Source organism: Somniosus microcephalus, chromosome 20 (genome assembly GCF_052327205.1).
Source record: "Somniosus microcephalus isolate GS21.2 chromosome 20, FLI_Smic_1.0, whole genome shotgun sequence".
Taxonomy (NCBI): Eukaryota; Metazoa; Chordata; class Chondrichthyes; order Squaliformes; family Somniosidae; genus Somniosus; species Somniosus microcephalus.
Genome location: NC_141006.1, coordinates 5,550,279 through 5,577,519, shown reverse-complemented (window position 1 = coordinate 5,577,519; position 27,241 = coordinate 5,550,279). Strand labels below are relative to the sequence as shown.

The window sequence follows — 27,241 nt, the reverse complement described above, 5'->3', positions numbered from 1 at the left end:
ACAGCCATTAGCTCGTTCTGATTTAAGAAAAATCTCAACCTTACCCTAACATCCAGCCTCACGGTATGCTTTTCCCTCTGCTGGTCCGGAGGGAGGGGGAAAAGGAGAATGGAAGACACTCCGAGGCTCCAAAAATAGGAGGCCAACAATCAAAAGCGTCTCAAATCCAGAGAATCCCAGAGGAGGCTCCAGTGCAATGCAGACAGAACACACCGCAAAGTGGAAACCTTGCTGCTCTGAAGCCAGTAAATGAAGGCAATCGCCATTTTTCTTTGTCTTTCACTTGACCCCTGTCTCAGTGATAAACTCTCGACAACAAACCTGCAGCCTTTTTTCCCCACTGGCAACTGAAGGCTGAGCCTCAGCCCAACCTGCTGGCCGCCCAGGACCCGCCTCCCCGGCACGCCCGCTTCCCATTGGCCCGCGGCCTCCCCGTTCACACGCAGCGCGGCTCCGGATTGGCGCGCCGCCGCGTCAGTCGGCTGGCGAGTTGACACTTCCGCTTTCAGGTTGGGTTGCCCGACAGAATAGGGGTCAGCGGAGGTTGGCGAGGCCCGGGCCCGGGCACAGGACGCGCTCAACACGGGCATTCACCGCTCAACCACTACACGGCTACTGCAGCGCTGTGTGAAATCAAAGGTGGCAGCGTTTTGCACTAAAGCCAAGCGGTCAATCTTGCATTTATCTGCCGGTGCATTTGCACCTTTCCCCGGGGGAGTCTTTGGATCGGACTGCAGTGCCCACCCCGCCGTGTAACCTTGCTTTGTTTCTCTCCGGTTTAACCGCGATGCGGCTCTTTTTGCTTGCAAACTTTCCGCCGCTTTTCCCCCTTCACCAAATCTGTCCCGCCCCAGCGCCATCCCCATTGGTCGGCACCGTCCGGCGAACATTCCATTCGAACGCCGCCGCGCAGCCGATTGGTCCAAAGCCACATCACTCACCAGCACAAGCCCAGTCATTGTGAAGTGACCCTTCCCATTGACAGTGACACTCAGATAACTCCTCAAAAACAGTCAGCAAGGCGCTTCAACTTACTACTGCTCAAACCAACAGTTTTGCTAAACTAAACGCACCTGCCACAGATATCTGCTGCTGGGTGGTTTAAACATAAAACAAAATGTCCTCAAGAATATTGTTTAAATATGGAGTTCTGAAGTTCACGAATAATGTATTTCTACAATAAAACTTGGCCAAACTGATCCCATTCTCTGCGTCTGACATGCTGTATCCATACTTGGGCAGATTCTTAATCTGGTAACAATCAAGCACACCAGCCCCAGGATCAGACAGGGCAACTACAGCAACACCAGGGCCAGACAGGGCAACTACAGCAACACCAGGGTCAGACAGGGCAACTACAGGAACACCAGGGTCAGACAGGGCAACTACAGCAACACCAGGGCCGCACAGGGCAACTACAGCAACACCAGGGCCAGACAGAGCAACTACAGCAACACCAGGGCCAGACAGAGCAACTACAGCAACACCAGGGCCAGACAGGGCAACTACAGGCAACACAAGGGTCACACAGGGCAACTACAGCAACACCAGGGCCAGACAGGACAACTACAGGCAACACAGGGGTAAGACAGGGCAACTACAGCAACAACAGGGTCAGACAAGGCAATTACAGGCACACACGGGTCAGACAGGACAACTACAGGCAACACACGGGCCAGACAGAGCAACTACAGGCAACACGAGGGTCAGACAGGGCAACTACAGGCACACCGGGGTCAGACAGGACAACTACAGGCACACCAGGGTCAGACAGGGCAACTACAGGCACACAAGGGTCAGACAGGACAACTACAGCAACAACAGGGTCAGACAGGGCAACTACAGGCACACCAGGGTCAGACAGGAGAACTACAGGCAACACAAGGGTCAGACAGGACAACTACAGGCAACACAAGGGTCAGACAGGGCAACTACAGGCACACCAGGGCCAGACACGGCAACTACAACAACACCAGGGTCAGACAGGGCAACTAGAGCAACACCAGGATCAGACAGGGCAACTACAGGCATACCAGGGCAACTACAGGCAACACAAGGGTCAGACAGGACAACTACAGGAACACCAGGGTCAGGCAGGACAACTACAGCAACACCAGGGTCAGACAGTGCAACTACAGGCACACCAGGGCCAGACAGGGCAACTACAGGCATACCGGGGCCAGACAAGGCAACTACAGGCACAGCAACACCAGGGTCAGACAGGGCAACTACAGCAACACCAGGGTCAGACAGGGCAACTACAGGCACACTAGGGTCAGACAGGGCAACTACAGGCACACCAGGGTCAGACAGGGCAACTACAGCAACACCAGGGCCAGACAGGGCAACTACAGGCAACACAAGGGTCACACAGGGCAACTACAGCAACACCAGGGCCAGACAGGACAACTACAGGCAACTCAGGGGTAAGACAGGGCAACTACAGCAACAACAGGGTCAGACAGGGCAATTACAGGCACACACGGGTCAGACAGGACAACTACAGGCAACACACGGGCCAGACAGAGCAACTACAGGCAACACGAGGGTCAGACAGGGCAACTACAGGCACACCAGGGTCAGACAGGACAACTACAGGCACACCAGGGTCAGACAGGGCAACTACAGGCACACAAGGGTCAGACAGGACAACTACAGCAACAACAGGGTCAGACAGGGCAACTACAGGCACACCAGGGTCAGACAGGAGAACTACAGGCAACACAAGGGTCAGACAGGACAACTACAGGCAACACAAGGGTCAGACAGGGCAACTACAGGCACACCAGGGCCAGACACGGCAACTACAACAACACCAGGGTCAGACAGGGCAACTAGAGCAACACCAGGATCAGACAGGGCAACTACAGGCATACCAGGGCAACTACAGGCAACACAGGGGTCAGACAGGACAACTACAGGAACACCAGGGTCAGGCAGGACAACTACAGCAACACCAGGGTCAGACAGTGCAACTACAGGCACACCAGGGCCAGACAGGGCAACTACAGGCATACCGGGGCCAGACAAGGCAACTACAGGCACAGCAACACCAGGGTCAGACAGGGCAACTACAGCAACACCAGGGTCAGACAGGGCAACTACAGCAACACCAGGGCCAGACAGGGCAACTACAGGCAACACCAGGGTCAGACAGGGCATCTACTGGCACACCAGGGTCAGACAGGGCAACTACAGGCACACCAGGGTCAGACAGGGCAACTACAGGCACACCAGGGTCAGACAGGGCAACTACAGGCACACCAGGGTCAGACAGGGCAACTACAGGCACACCAGGGTCAGACAGGGCAACTACAGGCACACCAGGGTCAGACAGAACAACTACAGGAACACCAGTGTCAGACAGGACAACCACAGCAACACCAGGGTCAGACAGGGCAACTACAGCAACACCAGGGCCAGGCAGCGCAACTACAGCAACACCAGGGTCAGACAGGGCAACTACAGGAACACCAGGTCAGACAGGGCAACTACAGCAACACCAGGGCCGCACAGGGCAACTACAGCAACACCAGGGCCAGACAGAGCAACTACAGCAACACCAGGGCCAGACAGAGCAACTACAGCAACACCAGGGCCAGACAGGGCAACTACAGGCAACACAAGGGTCACACAGGGCAACTACAGCAACACCAGGGCCAGACAGGACAACTACAGGCAACACAGGGGTAAGACAGGGCAACTACAGCAACATCAGGGTCAGACAGGGCAATTACAGGCACACACGGGTCAGACAGGACAACTACAGGCAACACACGGGCCAGACAGAGCAACTACAGGCAACACGAGGGTCAGACAGGGCAACTACAGGCACACCAGGGTCAGACAGGACAACTACAGGCACACCAGGGTCAGACAGGGCAACTACAGGCACACAAGGGTCAGACAGGACAACTACAGCAACAACAGGGTCAGACAGGGCAACTACAGGCACACCAGGGTCAGACAGGAGAACTACAGGCAACACAAGGGTCAGACAGGACAACTACAGGCACACCAGGGCCAGACACGGCAACTACAACAACACCAGGGTCAGACAGGGCAACTAGAGCAACACCAGGATCAGACAGGGCAACTACAGGCATACCAGGGCAACTACAGGCAACACAAGGGTCAGACAGGACAACTACAGGAACACCAGGGTCAGGCAGGACAACTACAGCAGCACCAGGGTCAGACAGTGCAACTACAGGCACACCAGGGCCAGACAGGGCAACTACAGGCATACCGGGGCCAGACAAGGCAACTACAGGCACAGCAACACCAGGGTCAGACAGGGCAACTACAGCAACACCAGGGTCAGACAGGGCAACTACAGCAACACCAGGGCCAGACAGGGCAACTACAGGCAACACCAGGGTCAGACAGGGCATCTACTGGCACACCAGGGTCAGACAGGGCAACTACAGGCACACCAGGGTCAGACAGGGCAACTACAGGCACACCAGGGTCAGACAGGGCAACTACAGGCACACCAGGGTCAGACAGGGCAACTACAGGCACACCAGGGTCAGACAGGGCAACTACAGGCACACCAGGGTCAGACAGAACAACTACAGGAACACCAGTGTCAGACAGGACAACCACAGCAACACCAGGGTCAGACAGGGCAACTACAGCAACACCAGGGCCAGACAGGGCAACTACAGGCATACCAGGGCCAGACAGGACAACTACAGGCACAGAAACACCAGGGTCAGACAGGGCAACTACAGCAACACCAGGGCCAGACAGGACAACTACAGCAACACCAGGGTCAGACAGGACAACTACAGGCACAGCAACACCAGGGCCAGACAGGGCAACTACAGGAACACCAGGGCCAGACAGGCCAACTACAGGAACACCAGGGCCAGACAGGGTAACTACAGGCAACACCAGGGCCAGACAGGACAACTACAGGAACACCAGGGTCAGACAGGGCAACTACAGGCAACACCGGGGCCAGACAGGGCATCTACAGGCACACCAGGGCCAGACAGGGCAACTAGAGCAACACCAGGGTCAGACAGGGCAACTACAGGGACACCAGGGTCAGACAGGGCAACTACAGGAACACCAGGGCCAGACAGGGCAACTAGAGCAACACCAGGGTCAGACAGGGCAACTACAGGAACACCAGGGTCAGACAGGGCAACTACAGGAACATCAGGGTCAGACAGGGCAACTACAGGAACACCAGGGTCAGACAGGGCAACTAGAGCAACACCAGGATCAGACAGGACAACTACAGGCAACACCAGGGCCAGACAGGGCAACTAGAGCAACACCAAGGCCAGACAGGGCAACTAGACCAACACCAGGGTCAGACAGGACAACTACAGGCACACCAGGATCAGACAGGGCAACTAGACCAACACCAGGGTCAGACAGGACAACTACAGCAACACCAGGGTCAGACAGGACAACAACACACACACCAGGGCCAGACATGGCAACTGCAGCAACACCAGGGTCAGACAGGGCAACTACAGGCAACACAAGGGTCAGACAGGGCAACTACAGGCACACCAGGGTCAGACAGAACAACTACAGGAACACCAGTGTCAGACAGGACAACCACAGCAACACCAGGGTCAGACAGGGCAACTACAGCAACACCAGGGCCAGACAGGGCAACTACAGGCATACCAGGGCCAGACAGGACAACTACAGGCACAGAAACACCAGGGTCAGACAGGGCAACTACAGCAACACCAGGGCCAGACAGGACAACTACAGCAACACCAGGGTCAGACAGGACAACTACAGGCACAGCAACACCAGGGCCAGACAGGGCAACTACAGGAACACCAGGGCCAGACAGGGTAACTACAGGCAACACCAGGGCCAGACAGGACAACTACAGGAACACCAGGGTCAGACAGGGCAACTACAGGCAACACCGGGGCCAGACAGGGCATCTACAGGCACACCAGGGCCAGACAGGGCAACTAGAGCAACACCAGGGTCAGACAGGGCAACTACAGGGACACCAGGGTCAGACAGGGCAACTACAGGAACACCAGGGCCAGACAGGGCAACTAGAGCAACACCAGGGTCAGACAGGGCAACTACAGGAACACCAGGGTCAGACAGGGCAACTACAGGAACATCAGGGTCAGACAGGGCAACTACAGGAACACCAGGGTCAGACAGGGCAACTAGAGCAACACCAGGATCAGACAGGACAACTACAGGCAACACCAGGGCCAGACAGGGCAACTAGAGCAACACCAAGGCCAGACAGGGCAACTAGACCAACACCAGGGTCAGACAGGGCAACTACAGCAACACCAGGGTCAGACAGGACAACTACAGGCACACCAGGATCAGACAGGGCAACTAGACCAACACCAGGGTCAGACAGGACAACTACAGCAACACCAGGGTCAGACAGGACAACAACACACACACCAGGGCCAGACATGGCAACTGCAGCAACACCAGGGTCAGACAGGGCAACTACAGGCAACACAAGGGTCAGACAGGACAACTACAGCAACACCAGGGTCAGGCAGGGCAACTACAGGCACACCAGGGCCAGACACGGCAACTGCAGCAACACCAGGGTCAGACAGGGCAACTGCAGCAACACCAGGGTCAGACAGGGCAACTACAGCAACACCAGGATCAGACAGGACAACTACAGGCAACACCAGGATCAGACAGGACAACTACAGGCAACACCAGGGCCAGACAGGGCAACTAGAGCAACACCAGGGCCAGACAGGGCAACTAGAGCAACACCAGGGTCAGACAGGGCAACTACAGCAACACCAGGGCCAGACAGGACAACTACATAGAATATACAGCACAGAAACAGGCCATTCGGCCCAACCAGCCCATGCCGGCGTTTATGCTCCACTCGAGCCTCCTCCCAGCTTTCCTCATCTAAATCTATCAGCATAACCCTCTATTCCCTTTTCCCTCATATGCTTGTCCAGCCTCCCCTTAAATGCATCCATACTATTCGCTTCAACACTCCCTGAGGTAGTGAGTTCCACATTCTCACCACTCTTCTGAATTCCCTATTGAATTTCTTGGTGACTGTCTTATATTGATGGCCTCTGGTTTTGCTCTTCCCCACAAGTGGAAATATTCTCTCTGTATCCACTCTATCAAAACTTTTCTTAAGTTTAAAGACCTCTATTAGGTCACCCTTCAGCCTTCTTTTTTCAAGAGAAAAGAGACTCAGATTGTTCATCCTTTCCTGATATGTAGACCCTCGCATTTCAGGTATCATCCTTGTAAATCTTCTCTGTACCCTCTCCAGTGCCTCTATATCCTTTTTATATGGCGACCAGAACTGTACGCAGTGCTCCAAGTGTGGTCTAACCAAGGTTCGATACAGGTTGAGCATAACTTCCCTACTTTTCAATACTATACCTCTAGAAATAAACCCAGTGCTTGATTTGCTTTTTTTTAATGGCCTTGCTAACCTGGTGTCGCAACTTTTAGTGATTTGTGTATTTGTACTCCGAAATCCCTTTGTTCCTCTACCCTACCTAGGCTCGCACCCTCCAAGTGATAAGTGGCCTCCCTATCCTTCCTGCCAAAATGTATTTTTGTGTTGAACTTCATTTGCCAATTATATGCCCATTCTGCAAGTTTATTAATGTCCTCCTGTAATTTGTTGCAGTCCTCCTCAGTATTGACTAACCCCCCCCCCAATTTGGTGTCATCTGCAAATTTAGAAAATTGTGTTTTTGATTCTAAAGTCTAAATCATTAATGTAAATTGTGAACAACAGTGGTCCCAGCACTGATCCTTGTGGAACACCACTACCCACCTTCTGCCACAGTGAATTTACCCTTTTACCCCTACTCTCTGCTTTCTGTCCTGAAGCCAGCTAGCTATCCATTCTGCTCCTTGTCCCCTGACTCCGCATTCTCTGACCTTGTTCATCAGTCTATTATGGGGTACCTTATTGAAGGCCTTTTGAAAATCTAGATAAATTACATCTACTGCATTACCCTTGTCTACTCTCTCTGTTACCTCTTCAAAAAATTCAATGTTGGTCAAGCAAGACTTTCCCTTTTGAAATCCATGCTGACTATTCATTATTATATTTTTGGTTTCTAGATGTTCTTCTATTTTCTCCTTTAGTAGGGGTTCCATTATTTTTCTTACCACCGATGTTAAGCTGACTGGTCTATAATTCCCTGGACATGTTCTACTCCCCTTCTGAAATATCGGTATTACGTTAGCTCTCCACCAGTCCTCTGGCACTACACCTTGTTCTAACTAATTATTAAATATGCATAGTAATGCCTCTGCTACTTCTTCCCTAGATTATTTCAAAATGCGTGGATGCAATCCTCTGAGTTTGATTAGTTTATTTAATATATCCCCTTTTTATTTTAAATACACTTATCTCATTACTCATCTCATCATCCAATGTCATGTCCACCTGTTCTACCTCCCTGGTAAATACTGAAGCAAAATAATTATTTACTATGTCTGCCATCTCTTGAAGGGATAATTACAAGTCCTAGCCCTTCCCGGGCTACCCCAGATCAGGCGTATTCCCCAGACGTTCACCTTCAACTTAAGTTAGAGATAGCTGAATTCCATAAGATGCTTAAATGGGTCTAAAGGTTCAGGCTATCTCTCCCTAAAGGAAAGGAACGACTGAAGATGTTACTGTCCTCCAGATAGCACTTTTAATAAGTTTAACTAGACTGTAACCTTCCGGATATTGAGGGTCCGGGATACCCCCCAGAATTCTGCAACTCCTTACAAAAGAGTGTACAGAAATTGGGTTCGTGAGTTTATACAGAAATACTCAGACAATTCTAAAAATACACAGTTTTATTTAAGAGCTGACATTCAGTTAACAGCTGTTGAATCAGTCGCAACATTAACAATTCAAAATACAAATATCTTACATTTCTTATTTCTCAGAGATCCTTATTCTCAAATCTTTATTTCGGTACATTTCTACATTTCTTACTTATTTCTAAATCCAGAACATCCACCAAAATCAATTACTCTGATTACTGAGACTCAAAGTTAAAAACTTAGAGCGTGCCTGTGAAGTTGAGAAATGCTTGGCCTGTCCAGCGAGTTCTGACTTTCTGTTTGAAAAGCTCTTATTTTTATACCCTTTTTGCAGTGGTTTATTCTTTGAAGTTCTCTGCTGATGTCAGCTAATTGTCTTTATTCATTCTCTGTCAATTCAACTATTGCATGCATAATTATGTCTCTACCTTTAGGTGTTCCGAAAACCATCATAAAAACAGTATTACAGCAATGGTTTCTGTTTGATGCCATTCTTACAAAATTCTTTCATTCAACTCTTAATATTGGCTTAACTGGTTTTTAACAGACATTGAGTCTCCTTACTGCTCCAAGTTCAATACAAACACAATGCAATTGCTTGGTGTATCTATTGAAGTCATATCTTCAAAGTGTTCTTGTTGGTATCATATTTACTATGTATATATATTAAAGACACTTTGACCAGAGTGTTTCATGCATTTCTAGCTATCTCAATTGGTTGCATATTTAATCGTGTTTCCTGTCTTCCAAGTTTAACATAAAAACTATTTGACCATCAGGTGTTTCTTTTACTTGATGTCATCTTTTCAAAGGCACATGCCTCTTTTAATGTTTGTGTTCCTGTTCAACGTGTTAGCTTATAACAGCTTAAACGGGGTCTTCTCATTGTGTTCCCTCCAAACTCTGGACCTTTCGGAAGCGCCAAACTGCCATTTCAATAGGGTCATTGTTTTAGTATATTTAACTAATTCCCATTTCAAAGCTTGTTTGGTTTTTACAACTTTGTTATCAACTGATCTTTATCTCAGAAGCCTGTTTACAGCCTGTGTCTCCAAGGCTTTCCATAGAAACATAGAAGATAGGAGCAGGAGTAGGCCATTCGGCCCCTCGAGCCTGCTCCGCCATTCAATGCGATCATGGCTGATCATCCAAATTCAGTACCCGGTCCCTGCTTTCTTCCCATACCCCTTGATCCCTTTAGCTGTAAGAAATATATCCAACTCCTTCTTGAATATATTTAATGTATTGGCCTCTACTGCCTTCTGTGGTAGAGAATTCCACAGGTTCACCACTCTCTGGGTGAAGAAATGCCTCCTCATTTCTGTCCTAAATGGCTTACCCCTTATCCTTAGACTGTGACCCCTGATTCTGGACTCCCCGACCATCAGGAACATCCTTCCTGCATCTAGTCTGCCCAGTCCTGTCAGAATTTTATAAGTTTCAATGAGATCCCCTCTCATTCTTCTAAACTCCAGCGAGTACAAGCCCAATCGACCCAATCTCTCCTCATACGTCATTCCTGCCATCCCAGGTATCAGCCTGGTGAATCTTCGCTGAACTCCTTCCATGGCAAGAATATCCTTCCTCAGATAAGGCGACCAAAACTGCACACAATACTCAAGATGAGGTCTCACCAAGACCCTGTATAACTGCAGCAAGACATCCTTGTTCCTGTACTCAAACCCTCTCGCTACGAAGGCCAACATGCCATTTGCCTTCTTAACCGCCTGCTGCACCTGCATGCTTACCTTCAGCGACTGGTGCACAAGGACACCCAGGTCTCGTTGCACTTCCCCTTCTCCCAATCTATTGCCATTCAGATAATAATCTGCCTTCCTGTTTTTGCCACCAAAGTGGATAACCTCACATTTATCCACGTTATATTGCATCTGCCATGCTTTTGCCCAATCACCCAACCTGTCCAAATCATCCTGGAGTTTCTCGGCATCCTCCTCACAGCACACACGCCCAGCCAGCTTTGTGTCGTCTGCAACTTTGGAGATATTACATCTAGTTCCCTTGTCTAGATCATTAATATATATTGTGAATAGCTGGGGTCCAAGGACCGATCCCTGCGGTACCCCACTAGTCACTGCCTGCCACTCGGAAAAAGACCCGTTTATTCCAACTCTTTGCTTTCTGTCTGCCAACCAGTTCTCTATCCAAGTCAATACCTTGCCCCCAATCCCATGTGCCTTAACTTTACACGCTCATCTCTTATGCGGGACCTTATCGAAAGCCTTCTGAAAGTCCAAATACACCACATCCACTGGTTCTCCCTTATCTATTTTACCAGTTACATCCTCAAAAAATTCCAGTAGATTAGTCAAGCACGATTTACCTTTTGTAAATCCATGTTGACTTTGTCCGATCCTGTCACTGTTTTCCAAGTGCTCTGTTATTACATCTTTTATAATGGAATCTAGCATTTTCCCCACTACCGACATCAGGCTTACCGGTCTGTAATTCCCCGTTTTCTCTCTACCACCTTTTTTGAATAGTGGGATAACATTAGCTACCCTCCAATCCATGGGTACTGTTCCAGATTCCATCGAATGCTGGAAGATAATCAGCAAAGCATCAACTATTTCTGGAGCCACTTCCTTAAGTACCCTAGGATGTAGATTATCAGGCCCTGGGATTTATCCAGACTTTTAAACCCAGTATATCATGTATTAATATATTCTGTTGATATTATGGTGCATCTTTCTGAAATATGGCTTATTTTCTCACACTATCATTACCTGTGATATTATCCTGTCTATCCCTTAATGGCCCTATTCCCATCCCAACCTTCCTTTTTTTAATTGATGTGCCTATAAAATATTTTACTATGTTGTTTTATGTTGCTTGATAATTTAATTTCATAGTTCCTCTTTGCCTCCCTAATTATTTTTTTTTACTTTTCTCCTAATCTTTTCATATTCTCCCCTGTTGTCCATGTACTTAATGTATGCCTCTTTCCTTACCCTCAATTGTTCCCTTATGGCTTTATTCACCCATGGAGTTTCATTAGTGTTTAGTTTGTTCTTTCCTTTTAGCAGAATATATTTTTCCTGCACGCTGTTGATCACTGTTTTAAATGTTTCCCATTGCTGTTCTACACCGTTGTTTGTCAATATTGTTGCCCATTTTTTCTCCCCAAGTTCCATTCTCAGCTGCTCAAAAATCAGCTTTTCTCCAATCTAGTAACCTGGTTTTCGTCATACTTATGTCCTTCTCAATTATCATCTTAAAGCGTATTATATTATGATCACTATTGCCTATATGTTCCCCTAATTTTACTTCTCTTATCTGCTCTGGTTCATTCCCCATTACTAGATCCAATAGCGAATCCTCCTTTGTTGGGCTTTTTACATACTAGAAAGGAGTCCTGTACACATTGTAGGAACTCCATTCCCTTATCCCCTTTACCTACCTCTTCTGTCCAATTAATATCGGGGCAGTTGAAATCCCCCATGATTATTATTCTATGTTTTTTTTAATAATTTCCCTAATTTGTCTGCTTATTTCTTCCTCCACCTCCCTTCCACTATTAGGTAGTCTGTAGACACTGGCCTAGAAATTGGGTTTTGGCGCAGCAACGGCTTTAGCGCCGGAAGTTAGTGCCGGAGCTAAGTCGCGCTGGTCGGGCCAAAAATTCAGTACTTCTGCGCCCAAATGGCTGCCGGCGCTGCTGAAAGCTGTTAGCACCTGAAAACTGGCGCTATGCGCTGAATTTCGGCGCTATTCCGGCGCTGCGGCGGCCGCTGCGGTGCGGCAGGTTCGGGAAGTGCAGGCCTCCTCCTTCCCTTAAGGAGGACCTGCCTGCACCCGGCCGCGGCCCGCGATAATCTTATTAAAAATGAGCCCGGCACCTCGGACAAGTGCCGGGCTTGCTTCTGTTCCGGGGGGGGGGGGGATGTCCGGGGAGGGAGCTGCAGCCAGGCGGGCGGCGGGAAAGCGGCCGGCCGCCGCGGGGCCTTTAATGCGCCGGCGCAAACTTGTGCAAGGCACCTCTGCCAGAACGTTGCTTGCGGCTGCCACGGGCGAGGCGGCCGCAAGTCAATTTCCCAGTTCGGGCGGGTTACCATGGCAACCGGGACGCTGCGCACACCGATGACGTCATCGGTGCCGGCGCAGCGCTACCGGTCTACCGCGGCGGAAGGGCCCCAGGCAATTTAGGCGCCGGCGCCAATTGCAGCGCTAGGCCCTCTAGCGCCGCAAAATCGGCGCTAAGGGCACTGAATTTCTAGGCCTATGTCTATTAGAGTGATTGATCTTTTATCTCTATCCATATGGATCCTATTTTTGTCTTGCTGATATCTGCGTCACTTTGTTCTACTGCCATTATGTTATCCCCAATAAGTACAGCTACTTCACCTCCCCTTTTCCCCTCCCTATCTTTTCTAAATGTTAACCCCTGCAATGTTTAATTCCCAGTCCTGATTTTTCTGTAGCCATGTCTCAGTCATCCCTACTATATCTGGTTCCTCACAACGCATGATGGCCTCCAGCTCCCCTGTTTCATTACGGGCACTATGTGCATTGCTGTACAGAGAGTTTAACTAATTTTTAATAGGATTTCCTCTCACTTTATGTTTAACCATCTTTTAGACTCCTGTTATATAACTCTATTTTTTCCCTTGCCATCAATGTCCTCCCTTACTTTATTCTTTCCTATGCACTCTTTTCCTATTTAGTTTAGATTTAGGCTGGTTACGTTTCTTATAGATCCCTCTCCCATCTTCCTAATTTAAAGCCCTTGCCACCTCCCTATTTACCCTTTCTGCTCGGCTAACTACAGGAACACCAGAGCCAGACAGGGCAACTACAGGCAACACCAGGGTCAGACAGGACTGTAGTGTATGTACCTTTAAGAGGAACTATGTTTTTGAAGCCCCTGTATACTGTAGTACCAGTAGTAACCACTCGGGTATATAAGCCTGTATAGCGTCTTGTGTAGTTAGTTCACCTCCAGACTTTGTTCAGTAAACACTTGTTAAACCAACTCCTGCATTCCGTGTCTCCATTAACACACGGATCTAACAGTGGCGACGAGTTAGAAACGAACTTACCTGCAATTCGGCAGCATCTCAAGGATATCGATTCCTCAGACGAAGGTCGAAGCCAGAGGCAAGAAAAAAGAAAGGGAAGCTGTGGTTTCACCAGCTAAACGGGCTGGTGGCAGGTAGTGCACTGTTCCTTCCTGGGCTGCGGCGGGCTAGAGCTCGATCGGGTGGCTCTGCAACGGGGCCGGGCAGCGAGTCGGGAAGCAGAAGCAAGGAGAGAGAGAGGGTGGAGCACTCAGGGCGCGGCCGGTGCTGCAAAGCAGGTCGGCGTTCAGACCGAGCAGAGGGAGGGGAAAGTCCCAGAGGGTCCGCTCCACGATGGGAACGGTTCTCCAAGTAACGGAGAAACTATTGAAGCGATATATTAAAAAAAATAGAAATACCGCGAAAAGCTGCAGGTCGCAACGGGAACCGCGGAGAACAGCGTTGGCAGCAGCGGCAGCGGCAAGCACGGGAGGCGCCATCTTAACTCGGCGGGGAAGAAAGAAAAGCGTGGGAGGCGCCATTTTGATCCATCGGGGACGGAGGAAAAGCGCGGGAAGCGCCATTTTAGATTTTCAAGATGCCGAAGACTGGCAATATTACTGCTTTCGATAGTGATATAGAAGATTGGACCACATATGTGGAAAGAGTGGAGGTATATTGCAAGGCGAATGAAGTAGCGGATGATAAAAAGGCATCGGTACTTCTAAATCTGATGGGCGCAAGGACATACGGGCTGTTACGAAACTTGATCACTCCAGCCAAACTGATGGACAAGAATTTTAAGGAGATTGTTGATACCTTACAGGAGCACTTAAACCCAACATCGCTGCTGATAGCAGAACTATTCAAATTCTTCAGGAGGAATCAGCACAAGAATGAAAGTAACGCTGATTACCTCACCGAATTACGAAAGCTGTCAAAACACTGCCAATTCGGGGCAGGACTGGCAGATTCTCTGTGAGACAAATTCGTCTGCGGTTTGCTAAGCGAAGGAACACAGAAAAGACTACTTTCTGAGAAAGATTTGACACTGGACAAGGCTTTCAGTGTGGCTGTATCATACGAAGCAGCAGCAAGAGTAGCTGCAGAGATACAGCAAAAGCCACAAGACTTCGGCACCCATGAAATGACACGGGGTTTCGAGAGATGTTATCGCTGCGGCAGATCCACCCATGACCAGAAGGACAGCTGGTTCAAGGACAAAGCATGCAGGCAATGCGGAAAGATGGGACACATTGCACATGTATGCAGATCTGGCAAGAAATCCGCTGACAGTAAAAAGGTCAATAAGGAAAAGTACAGAAAGGTACAAATGATGACGGACAGTAGCTCCGAAGACCAGAAGAATGATAGCGACTCCGGAAACAAGAGACTAAGCTGTCTCAAATTACATAATGTAATTGCCAAAGAAGATTACCAGACCATTTGGGTTACCCTCACGATAGCGGGGTCCCCAGTCAAAATGGAGCTAGATACAGGATCAGCTCTGACCGTCATTAATCAACGGGATTACGAGCGGCTATTTCCGCATATACCTTTCAAAGACACATCCATTATCTTGGAGACATATACGGGGCAGAAAGTATACCCCAGAGGGAAAATAAGGGTGCCTGTTGTATACAACGGCAAGGAAATACAGAAGTTGTATTTATACGTTCTGCAAGATGGTGGTCCACCGTTGTTGGGACGTGAATGGATCAGAAAGATACGTTTAGACTGGCACTCCATTCAGGCACTGACGGTGACCAGTAAGAAAAAAAACGATGATGACGTCATACCTGGACGATTAAAAGAAATCTTGGCTAACGCCAAAGAAGTGTTTCAACAGGAACTAGGAACCCTGAAAGGCGCCACCGCCTCAATAAAAGTGGAAGATGCGGCAATTCCCAAGTTTAAGGCAAGGCCGGTGCCATACGCAATTCGTCCAGCCGTCGAGGCAGAGCTGGAGCATTTGGAAAAAGCAGGCGTGTTATCCAAGGTAGATTGGAGCGAGTGGGCAACACCCATCGTCCCGGTCATGAAGAAAACGTTGAATAATGATAAATCTGAAGAGAGAAAGATTCGCATCTGTGGGGACTTCAAGGTGACTGTAAACCTGGTCCTTCACACGGTACAGTATCCTCTTCCGAGGATAGAAGATATTTTCGCCTCACTATCCGGAGGGAAACGTTTCACCAAAATTGACTTAGCACAGGCATATCTACAGATGGAGGTTGAGGAGGCCTCTAAAAAGTATCTCACGATAAACACACACAAAGGCCTGTACCAGTACAATCGACTGGTTTTCGGAGTGGCATCAGCTCCGGCTATCTGGCAAAGAGCTATGGAGCAAGTCCTACAAGGGATTCCGGGGACTCAATGCTACCTAGACGACATCCTTGTAACAGGAGAAAACGACAATGAGCACCTTGCCAACTTGGAGCAGGTACTCACAAGGCTGAGAGAACGGGGCCTACGAGCAAATCGCCCCAAGTGCGAATTTTTCCAGAAACAAATATCATATTGTGGCCATGTCATTAACGAGGAAGGGTTGCATAAGTCATCTGAAAAAATTGAAGCGGTCGTAAAGGCCCCAGCGCCTGAAATTGTCTCACAATTAAGGTCGTTCCTGGGATTAGTAAATTACTATCATAAATTTTTACCTAACTTGTCGACGGTTCTGCACCCGCTTAACGCACTGCTACAAACGGGAGTAGTTTGGAAATGGAGCTAAGATTGTAAACGTGCCTTCCATAAATGCAAAGGCTTGATCACGTCCAGGGAAGTGTTGGCTCATTACAACCCATCACTGCCAATCAGACTGGCGTGCGATGCATCCCCTTACGGCGTGGGAGCGGTATTATCGCATAGATTCCCTGATGGCTCGGAGCGGCCGATAGCTTTTGCGTCACGCTCATTGAACTTAGCTGAGCGTAACTATGCCCAGATCGACAGGGAGGCACTTAGCCTGGTATGGGGGGTGAAGAAATTCAACCATTACCTGCACGGACAAAAATTTACCTTGTTGACTGACCATCAACCCCTCGTCTCCATATTCAACCCTAAAAAGGGCGTTCCCATTATGACAGCGCAAAGGCTACAGAGGTGGTCCCTTTTCCTAGGGGCACACCAATATGACATAGAATACAAAGGCACAAAACAGCATGGGAATGCTGACGGTTTATCGCGCCTACCGTTGCCAACGGTAGAAGAGGCGACTACAGTGGACCCAGTGGAAATGTTCCACTCGACCATAGTGGAATGTCTACCGGTGACAAATTCTACCATTGAAAAGGAAACGCGAAATGACCCGACTCTCTCACGAGTCTACGATTTAACGGTGAAGGGATGGCCAGCACATGGCGAACCACTGTTGCCAGCATTCTCCCAAAGAAGAGAACAGCTGTCAGTGTGCCGAGGAACCTTGATGTGTGGATCCAGAGTGGTGATTCCACCCAAACTCAAGGATAGAGTGCTAAAGGAGCTTCACGAGGGGCATCTGGGTGGAGTGAAAATGAAGAACTTAGCCAGAGCGTTTGTGTGGTGGCCAGGTATCGATGGAGACATCGAAGAAATGACCAAGAGCTGTCTAGGATGCCAGAAGGTCCAAAACGCCCCACCACAAGCCCCTCTACATCCATGGGAGTGGCCCTCATCTCCATGGCAAAGGGTACATATCGACTTTGCTGGTCCATTTATGGACTCCATGTTCTTAATCGCGGTGGATGCACACTCCAAGTGGCCGGAGGTAATAAAGATGTCCTCCACCACCACGGAAAAAACCATCACAGTATTAAGGACCATATTCGCCAGGAATGGGCTGCCTGAACAGATCTGTTCTGATAATGGACCGCAATTTGTATCCGAAGAATTCAGGAAGTTCTTAAAAAACAATGGGGTTAAGCACTACATGTCCGCCCCATACCATCCCGCCACCAATGGATTGGCTGAAAGGTTTGTCCAGACCTTCAAGAAGGCCATAAAGGCTATGGGTAATGAAGACATAAATCTACAACATAAGGTAGATAACTTCTTGTTTGCGTACAGGAATGCAACACATGTGGTTACAAACCAAACCCCCGCCATGATGTTTTTTAATAGAAGCCTAAGATGCCAGCTGGATTTGGTCAAGCCAAACGTCAGAAGGGACGTAGAGAACCGGCAATTTCAAAGCATGAATGAAAGGCCAACTAGAACCTTCCAGATAGGTCAACCAGTTTTGGCCCGGGACTACCGTACCGAGAAATGGCAGCCTGGAACTATTTGCACACGACTAGGACCGCTGATGTATACCGTGGACATTTGAGAAAGCATAATAAGGTGCCATGCTGACCAGATCATAGAGTCCTCCAAAAAAGGACAACCTACACCAGAACTCTATACGTCTAGTGATGAAGCAGAGATACCCATAGTATATACCTCCGATCCGGTGATACTGGAACGAGATGAACCCGACACTGGCATTGAAGCCGAATCGACCTTGCCAAAAGAACCTACTACAACACCGAGGCGTTATCCGGACCGAGTCAGGAAGCCTCCAGAGAGACTGAATTTGTAATTGATTAACTTCAGCAAATGTGTATATTATTGTTCTTGTAAAAATGTTATTTAATGATTACTTAAAATGTTATGTACTATTTATCTAAAAGGGGAGGAATTGTAGTGTATGTACCTTTAAGAGGAACTATGTTTTTGAAGCCCCTGTATACTGTAGTAACCACTCGGGTATATAAGCCTGTGTAGCGTCTTGTGTAGTTAGTTCACCTCCAGACTTTGTTCAGTAAACACTTGTTAAATCAACTCCTGCATTCCGTGTCTCCATTAACACACGGATCTAACAAGGACAACTACAACAACACCAGGGCCAGACAGGGCAACTACAGGCACACCAGGGTCAGACAGGACAACTACAGGCACACCAGGGTCAGACAGGACAACTACAGCAACACCAGGGTCAGACAGGACAACTACAGCAACACCAGGGCCAGACAGGGCAACTACAGGCACACCAGGGTCAGACAGGACAACTACAGGCAGACCAGGGTCAGACAGGACAACTACAGCAACACCAGGGTCAGACAGGACAACTACAGCAACACCAGGGTCAGACAGGGCAACTACAGCAACACCGGGGTCAGACAGGGCAACTACAGTAACACCGGGGTCAGACAGGGCAACTACAGCAACACCGGGGTCAGACAGGGCAACTACAGCAACACCAGGGTCAGACAGGGCAACTACAGCAACACCAGGGTCAGACAGGGCAACTACAGCAACACCGGGGTCAGACAGGGCAACTACAGTAACACCGGGGTCAGACAGGGCAACTACAGCAACACCGGGGTCAGACAGGGCAACTACAGCAACACCAGGGTCAGACAGGGCAACTACAGGCACACCAGGGTCAGACAGGGCAACTGCAGCAACACCAGGGTCAGACAGGGCAACTGCAGCAACACCAGGGTCAGACAGGGCAACTGCAGCAACACCAGGGTCAGACAGGGCAACTGCAGCAACACCAGGGTCAGACAGGGCAACTGCAGCAACACCAGGGTCAGACAGGGCAACTACAGCAACACCAGGGTCAGACAGGGCAACTATAGCAACACCAGGGTCAGACAGGGCAACTACAGGCACACCAGGGCCAGACAGGGCAACTCCAGCAACACCAGGGTCAGACAGGGCAACTCCAGCAACACCAGGGTCAGACAGGGCAACTACAGGCACACCGGGGTCAGACAGGGCAACTACAGCAACACCAGGGTCAGACAGGGCAACTGCAGCAACACCAGGGTCAGACAGGGCAACTACAGGCACACCAGGGCAACTCCAGCAACACCAGGGTCAGACAGGGCAACTACAGGCACACTAGGGTCAGACAGGGCAACTACAGGCACACCAGGGTCAGACAGGGCAACTACAGCAACACCAGGGTCAGACAGGGCAACTACAGCAACACCAGGGTCAGACAGGGCAACTACAGCAACACCAGGGTCAGACAGGGCAACTACAGGCACACTAGGGTCAGACAGGGCAACTACAGGCACACCAGGGTCAGACAGGGCAACTACAGCAACACCAGGGTCAGACAGGGCAACTGCAGCAACACCAGGGTCAGACAGGGCAACTGCAGCAGCACCAGGGTCAGACAGGGCAACTACAGCAACACCAGGGTCAGACAGGGCAACTACAGGCACACCAGGGCAACTCCAGCAACACCAGGGTCAGACAGGGCAACTACAGGCACACTAGGGTCAGACAGGGCAACTACAGGCACACCAGGGTCAGACAGGGCAACTACAGCAACACCAGGGTCAGACAGGGCAACTGCAGCAACACCAGGTTCAGACAGGGCAACTGCAGCAACACCAGGGTCAGACAGGTCAACTACAGCAACACCAGGGTCAGACAGGGCAACTACAGCAACACCAGGGTCAGACAGGGCAACTGCAGGCACACCAGGGTCAGACAGGGCAACTGCAGGCACACCAGGGTCAGACAGGGCAACTACAGGCACACCAGGGTCAGACAGGGCAACTACAGCAACACCAGGGCCAGACAGGGCAACTACAGGCACACCAGGGTCAGACAGGGCAACTACAGGCACACCAGGGTCAGACAGGGCAACTACAGGCACAGCAACACCAGGGAGAGACCCGTCGACAGGTGGCACAGCAACACCAAGATCCGGCAATGGTAGGCTGGAGTGTGGAAACATCCCGAAGTGGACCAAAGCCACGTTTGATCAGGGTAAATCTAACTGCAACAAAGTTCAGCAATGCCAACAACTAATCCCGTCAATAATAACATTTGTTCAGCTCCCTGGCTTAGTAATTCCAACTGGTCTGCTATGGGACAAATAAGCAGTGAAGGTTAGTGGAAAAACTGATGCAATGATGGAAATGTTCAAGAAAACGTGATTCTACTTGTCACTGTCAAAAACTTAATGATCTGTCCTAATGGAATATTGTTGCAGCATGAAGGTTGCACAGAAAAAACATTGTGCTACCAGACTCAGTGCAATTCAAAGATGTTCAGATCAGTAAATCTGACTGGAAATGATTCACCCAGAGTCTCTCATTTCTAAAGAATGTGACAGTTACATCAATTAGCTACATGATTATAATCTGTGCAACATAACCAGTGGCAATTTTACTCGTGCTAAAATTGACCCCTACATTTGTGGGAGCAACAGGTGAACCTCAACACTTTGCATCAAAGATAAAAGTTTACAGAGAATACCAACATTGAACTTGAAACACTACTTCTGTAAAAACTCACTTGGAGAGCATACCGTCTCTCTCACACACAGTTAGTCAACACTTGCCGAATCAGAGGTACTGGAGCAGGCATCAGGACATTTTTAACTTGGTACCTACTTGGTTACTCCAAGTCTCACAACCAACGCCAGGGCAAATTAGGGATGGGCAATAAATGCTGGCCTTACCAGCGACGCCCACATCCCGTGAACGAATTAAAAAAAATATGTACTGCTATGTGTTAATGTTATCTCCCGCAGCAACCTGTTGTGTCACTTACTAAATAAGAACTTGCATTTTAAAAGATTTGCATTTATATAGGGCTTTTCACGACCTCAGGATGTCCCAAAGCGCTTCACAACCAATTTTGAAGTGAAGTCACTGTTACAATGTAGGAAACGCGGCAGCCAATTTGCGCACAGCAAGGTCCCACAAACAGAAATGTGATAATGACCAGATAATCTGTTTCTAGTCATGTTGGTTGAGGGATAAATATTGACCAGGACACCGGGGAGAACTCCCCTGCTCTTCTTTGAAATAGTTTCATGAGATCTTTTATATCCACCCGAGAGGGCAGATGGTGCCTCGGTTTAATGTCTCATCCAAAAGACAGCAACTCGGACAGCACAGGACTCCCTCAGCACTGCAGTTGTGTCAGCCTAGAGTGTGTGCTCAAGTCTCTGGAGTGTGACTTGAACCCACAACCTTCTGACTCAGAGGCAAGAGCTGTCTCCTTTCACGTCCCAAAGCATTTCACACCAAATGAATTACTTTTGAAGTGTAGTTACTGTCATTTTGTAGGTAAACACAGCAGTCAATTTGTATACTGCAAAGGTCCCACGAACAGCAAGGAGTGTCAGCCTAGATTACAGGAAGTCCCGGAGAGGGGCTTGAATCCATGTGTGCTACCAACTGGGCCAAATTGACACTAGAGAAGATAAATGCTGTGCCAGGTTACCATCAACTGTGGCTGTGACTGCGGCCAAGCCAATCTAGGCCCACAGCACTGGAAGCAGCAATAGGTGACAATGAGCTCCAGGTTCTATGGTTTAGAACAAAAAGATGTGAGGACTGCAGAGACCCCCTGGCCCAGAGCATCCAATGAACCAGAGACCCCCTGGCCCAGAGCATCCAATGAACCAGAGTCCCTCTAGCCCAGAGCATCCAATGAACCAGAGTCCCTCTGGCCCAGAGCATCCAATGAACCAGAGTCCCTCTGGCCCAGAGCATCCAATGAACCAGAGACCCCCTGGCCCAGAGCATCCAATGAACCAGAGTCCCTCTGGCCCAGAGCATCCAATGAGTCAGAGAACCCCTGGCCCAGAGCATCCAATGAACCAGAGACCCCCAGGCCCAGAGAATCCAATGAGCCAGAGACCCCCTGGCCCAGAGAATCCAATGAGCCAGAGACCCCCTGGCCCAGAGAATCCAATGAACCAGAGACCCCCAGGCCCAGAGAATCCAATGAGCCAGAGACCCCCTGGCCCAGAGAATCCAATGAACCAGAGACCCCCTGGCCCAGAGCATCCAATGAACCAGAGTCCCCCTGGCCCAGAGAATCCAATGAACCAGAGACCCCCTGGCCCAGAGAATCCAATGAACCAGAGACCCCCCTGGCCCAGAGAATCCAATGAACCAGAGACCCCCTGGCCCAGAGCATCCAATGAGCCAGAGACCCCCTGGTCCAGAGAATCCAATGAGCCAGAGTCCCCCTGGCCCAGAGCATCTAATGAGCCAGAGAGACCCTGGCCCAGAGAATCCAATGAACCAGAGACCCCCAGGCCCAGAGAATCCAATGAGCCAGAGACCCCCTGGCCCAGAGAATCCAATGAACCAGAGACCCCCTGGCCCAGAGCATCCAATGAACCAGAGTCCCCCTGGCCCAGAGAATCCAATGAACCAGAGACCCCCTGGCCCAGAGAATCCAATGAACCAGAGACCCCCCTGGCCCAGAGAATCCAATGAACCAGAGACCCCCTGGCCCAGAGCATCCAATGAGCCAGAGACCTCCCTGGCCCAGAGAATCCAATGAGCCAGAGTCCCCCTGGCCCAGAGCATCTAATGAGCCAGAGAGACCCTGGCCCAGAGAATCCAATGAGCCAGAGAGACCCTGGCCCAGAGAATCCAATGAACCAGAGACCCCCTGGCCCAGAGCATCCAATGAACCAGAGACCCCCTGGTCCAGAGAATCCAATGAACCAGAGACCCCCTGGTCCAGAGAATCCAATGACCAGAGACCCCCTGGCCCAGAGAATCCAATGACCAGAGACCCCCCTGGCCCAGAGCATCCAATGAGCCAGAGTCCCCCTGGCCCAGAGAATCCAATGAACCAGAGACCCCCTGGCCCAGAGCATCCAATGACCAGAGACCCCCTGGCCCAGAGAATCCAATGAACCAGAGACCCCCTGGCCCAGAGAATCCAATAACCAGAGACCCCCTGGCCCAGAGAATCCAATAACCAGAGACCCCCTGGCCCAGAGCATCCAATGACCAGAGACCCCCTGGCCCAGAGAATCCAATAACCAGAGACCCCCTGGCCCAGAGCATCCAATGACCAGAGACCCCCTGGCCCAGAGCATCCAATGACCAGAGACCCCCTGGCCCAGAGCATCCAATGACCAGAGACCCCCTGGCCCAGAGCATCCAATGACCAGAGACCCCCTGGCCCAGAGCATCCAATGAAGAAGCGCTGAAGAAACTTTTGCAGCAACAGTATGTGCTGGGAAAACTGAAGCTGCTGGCAGCGCCTGGCCCCGCCCCCGGGGCGCGCTGATTGGATGAAAGCTGAGCCCGCGCGAGCAAACGCACAGTCTGCGCCCGGGGATTGGCCGAGGCTGACATCAATCAAACGCCTGTCAGGTTCGAGTGAGGCGCAGCTAGTCTCAATGGAGGCCCGTGGCGCCGAGTCGGGCTGCAGGAAGATCGCGGGCCGTGGATTGCAGCTCTCCCCGGGGCCAGACGCTGGCGGCGGCCGCGCACCGGGCCCGGCCGACCAATCGCGGCCGAAGCGCTCAGACCAATCAAACCTCTGACCCGTGTCCACCAATGAGAGCGGCAGGAGACGGAGGCGAAAAGATGGCGCCCGAGCGGGCCGCTGTCCGCCTGCAGCCCGGCCCCAACTCCCGACCCGTCCCGCTACACTCACCGTCAGTTTGCGGCGCGCCGTTCCGCCCAGACTCGCCTCCCGTCACCCGGCTGGCGCCGCTCCTTCTCTGCTCGCCTCCCTCCCCCCACGAGGAAATTCCGTTCGGAAACAAGATGGCTCCCGCGCCGCTTCGGGGAGGGGAGCACAAGCGCATCTCGCGAGAGCTCAGCGCTAACTCTCGTTTCTTAAAGGGGCTGTTTTGAATTTCTGGCGGTAGCAGATACATAGCTCTTAAAGGGATGTTTGACTAATGCAATGTTTTCACACAATCATGAGCCTCGGCTAATAAAGGCAAGTATTCCGTATGCCTTCTTAACCACCTTATCTACCAGGCCTGCTACCGTCAGGGATCTGTGGACATGCACTCCAAGGTCCCTTTGTTCCTCTACCTAGAAACATAGAAGATAGGAGCAGGAGTAGGCCATTCGGCCCCTCGAGCCTGCTCCGCCATTCAATGCGATCATCCAAATTCAGTACCCGGTCCCTGCTTTCTCCCCATATCACTTGATCCCTTTAGCCTTAAGAAATATAGCCAACTCCTTCTTGAATATATTTAATGAATTGGCCTCTACTGCCTTCTGTGGTAGAGAATTCCACAGGTTCACCACTCTGGGTGAAGAAATTCCTCCTCATCTCTGCCCTAAATGGCCTACCCCTTATCCTTAGACTGAGACCCCTGGTTGTGGACACCCTGACCATCGGGAACATCCTTCCTGCATCTAGTATGTCTAGTCCTGTTAGAATTTTATAAGTTTCAATGAGATCCCCTCTCATTCTTCTAAACTCCAGCGAGTACAAGCCCAATCGACCAATCTCTCCTCATACGTCATTGCTGCCATCCCAGGTATCGGCCTGGTGAATCTTCGCTGCACTCCTTCCATGGCAAGAACATCCTTCCTCAGATAAGGTGACCAAAACTACACACAATACTCAAGGTGTGGTCTCACCAAGGCCCTGTACAACTGCAGCAAGACATCCTTTTTCCTGTACTCAAACCCTCTCGCTACGAAGGCCAACATACCATTTGCCTTCTTAACCGCCTGCTGCACCTGCATGCTTACCTTCAGCGATTGGTGCACAAGGACGCCCAGGTCTCGTTGCACTTCCCCTTCTCCCAATCTATTGCCATTCAGATAATAATCTGCCGCCTTGTTTTTGACACCAAAGTGGATAACCTTGCATTTATCCACGTTATATTGCATCTGCCATGCTTCTGCCCAATCACCCATCCTATCTAAATCATACTGGAGTTCTCGGCATCCTCCTCACAGCATGCACGCCCACCCAGCTTTGTGTCGTCTGCAAACTTGGAGATATTACATCTAGTTCCCTCGTCCAGATCATTAATATATATTGTGAATAGCTGGGGTCCAAGGACCAATCCCTGCGGTACCCCATTAGTCACTGCCTGCAACTAAGAAAAAGTGCCGTTTATTCCAACTCTTTGCTTTCTGTCTGCCAACCAGTTCTCTATCCAAGTCAATACCTTGCCCCCAAGCCCATGTGCCTTAACTTTACACGCTAATCTCTTAAGCGGGACCTTATCGAAAGCCTTTTGAAAGTCCAAATACACCACATCTACTGGTTTTCCCTGTCTATTTTACCAGTTACATCCTCAAAAAATTCCAGTAGTTTAGTCAAGCACGATTTACCTTTTGTAAATCCATGTTGACTTTGTCCGATCCGGTCACTGTTTCCCAAGTGCTCTGCTATTACATCTTTTATAATGGACTCTAGCATTTTCCCCACTACCGATGTCAGGCTTGCCAGTCTATAATTCCCCGTTTTCTCTCCACCACCTTTTTTGAACTGGGGTAACATTAGCTACCTGCCAACCCATGGGTACTGTTCCAGAGTCTATCGAATTTTGGAAGATGATCAGCAATGCATCTACTATTTCTAGGGCCACTTCCTTAAGTACCCTAGGATGTAGATTATCAGGCCCTGGGGATTTATTGGCCTTCAATCCCGTCAATTTCCCTAACACCATTTCCCTACAAATACTGATTTCTTTCAGTTCCTCCCTTTCATTAAAGCCTATGTTCCCCGACATCACTGGGAGGTTATTTGTGTCCTCCTTTGTGAAGACAGAACTAAAGTATGTATTTAATTGGTCTGCCATTTTTTTGTTCCCCATTATAAATTCCCCTGATTCTGATTGCAAGGGACCTACGCTTGACTTCACCAATCTTTTTCTCTTCACATATCTATAAAAGCTTTTACAGTCAGTTTTTATGTTCCCTGCAAGCTTACTCTCATACTCTTATTTTCCCACTCCTAATTAATCCCTTTGTCCTCCTTTGTTGAATCCTAAACTGCTCCCAATTCTCAGGTTTACTGCTTTTTCTGGCCAATTTATATGTCCTCTCCTTAGATCTTATGCTATCCCTAATTTTCCTTGTTAGCCACGGTTGAGTCACCTTTTTTGTTTTATTTTTATGCCAAACTGGGATGAACAAATTCTGTAGTTCACCCATGCGATCTTTGAATGTTTGCCATTGCCTATCCACCGTCAACCCTTTGAGTGACATTCCCCAATCAATCCTACCCAACTCGCGCCTCATACCATCGTAGTTTCCTTTATTTAAATTCAGGACCCTAGTCTCTGAGTCAACTACTTTACTCTCCATCTTGATGAAGAATTCTATCATATTATGATCGCTCCGACCCAAGGGGCCTCACACAACAAGATTGCTAATTAATCCTTTCTCATTACATAATACCCAGTCTAAGATGGCCTGATCTCTAGTAGGTTCCTCGACATAATGGTCCAGGAAACTATCCCGTATACACTCCAGGAATTCCTCCTCCACAGTATTGTTACTAATTTGGTTAGCCCAATCTATATGTAGATTAAAGTCACCCATGATGACTGCTGTGCCCCTATTGCACGCTTCTCTAATTTCCCTTTTAATGCCATCCCCGACCTCCGCATTACTGTTTGGAGGTCTATATACCATTCCCACTAATGTTTTCTGCCCCTTGGTATTTCTCAGTTCTCCCCATACAGATTCCACATCATCAGAGCTAATATCCTT

The 27,241-nt window shown here is 49.7% G+C and overlaps 1 protein-coding gene across 6 annotated transcripts in view; it reads right to left on the bottom strand.

Moving 5' to 3' along the window:
- Positions 1–24,332, bottom strand: part of nfyc (nuclear transcription factor Y, gamma) — a 207,901-nt gene extending 183,569 nt beyond the window's left edge. For 4 of the 6 annotated variants that reach the window (XM_085962306.1, XM_085962303.1, XM_085962307.1 and 1 more), the window contains exon 1: positions 24,204–24,332. The gene's annotated coding sequence lies outside the window, so the exon portion shown is untranslated. Of the gene's footprint in view, positions 1–44; positions 396–24,203 lie in introns of those variants that run through there. The other 2 variants (XM_085962305.1, XM_085962304.1) reach the window with 2 other exon arrangements.
- Between the last annotated feature and the right edge of the window lie 2,909 nt (positions 24,333–27,241).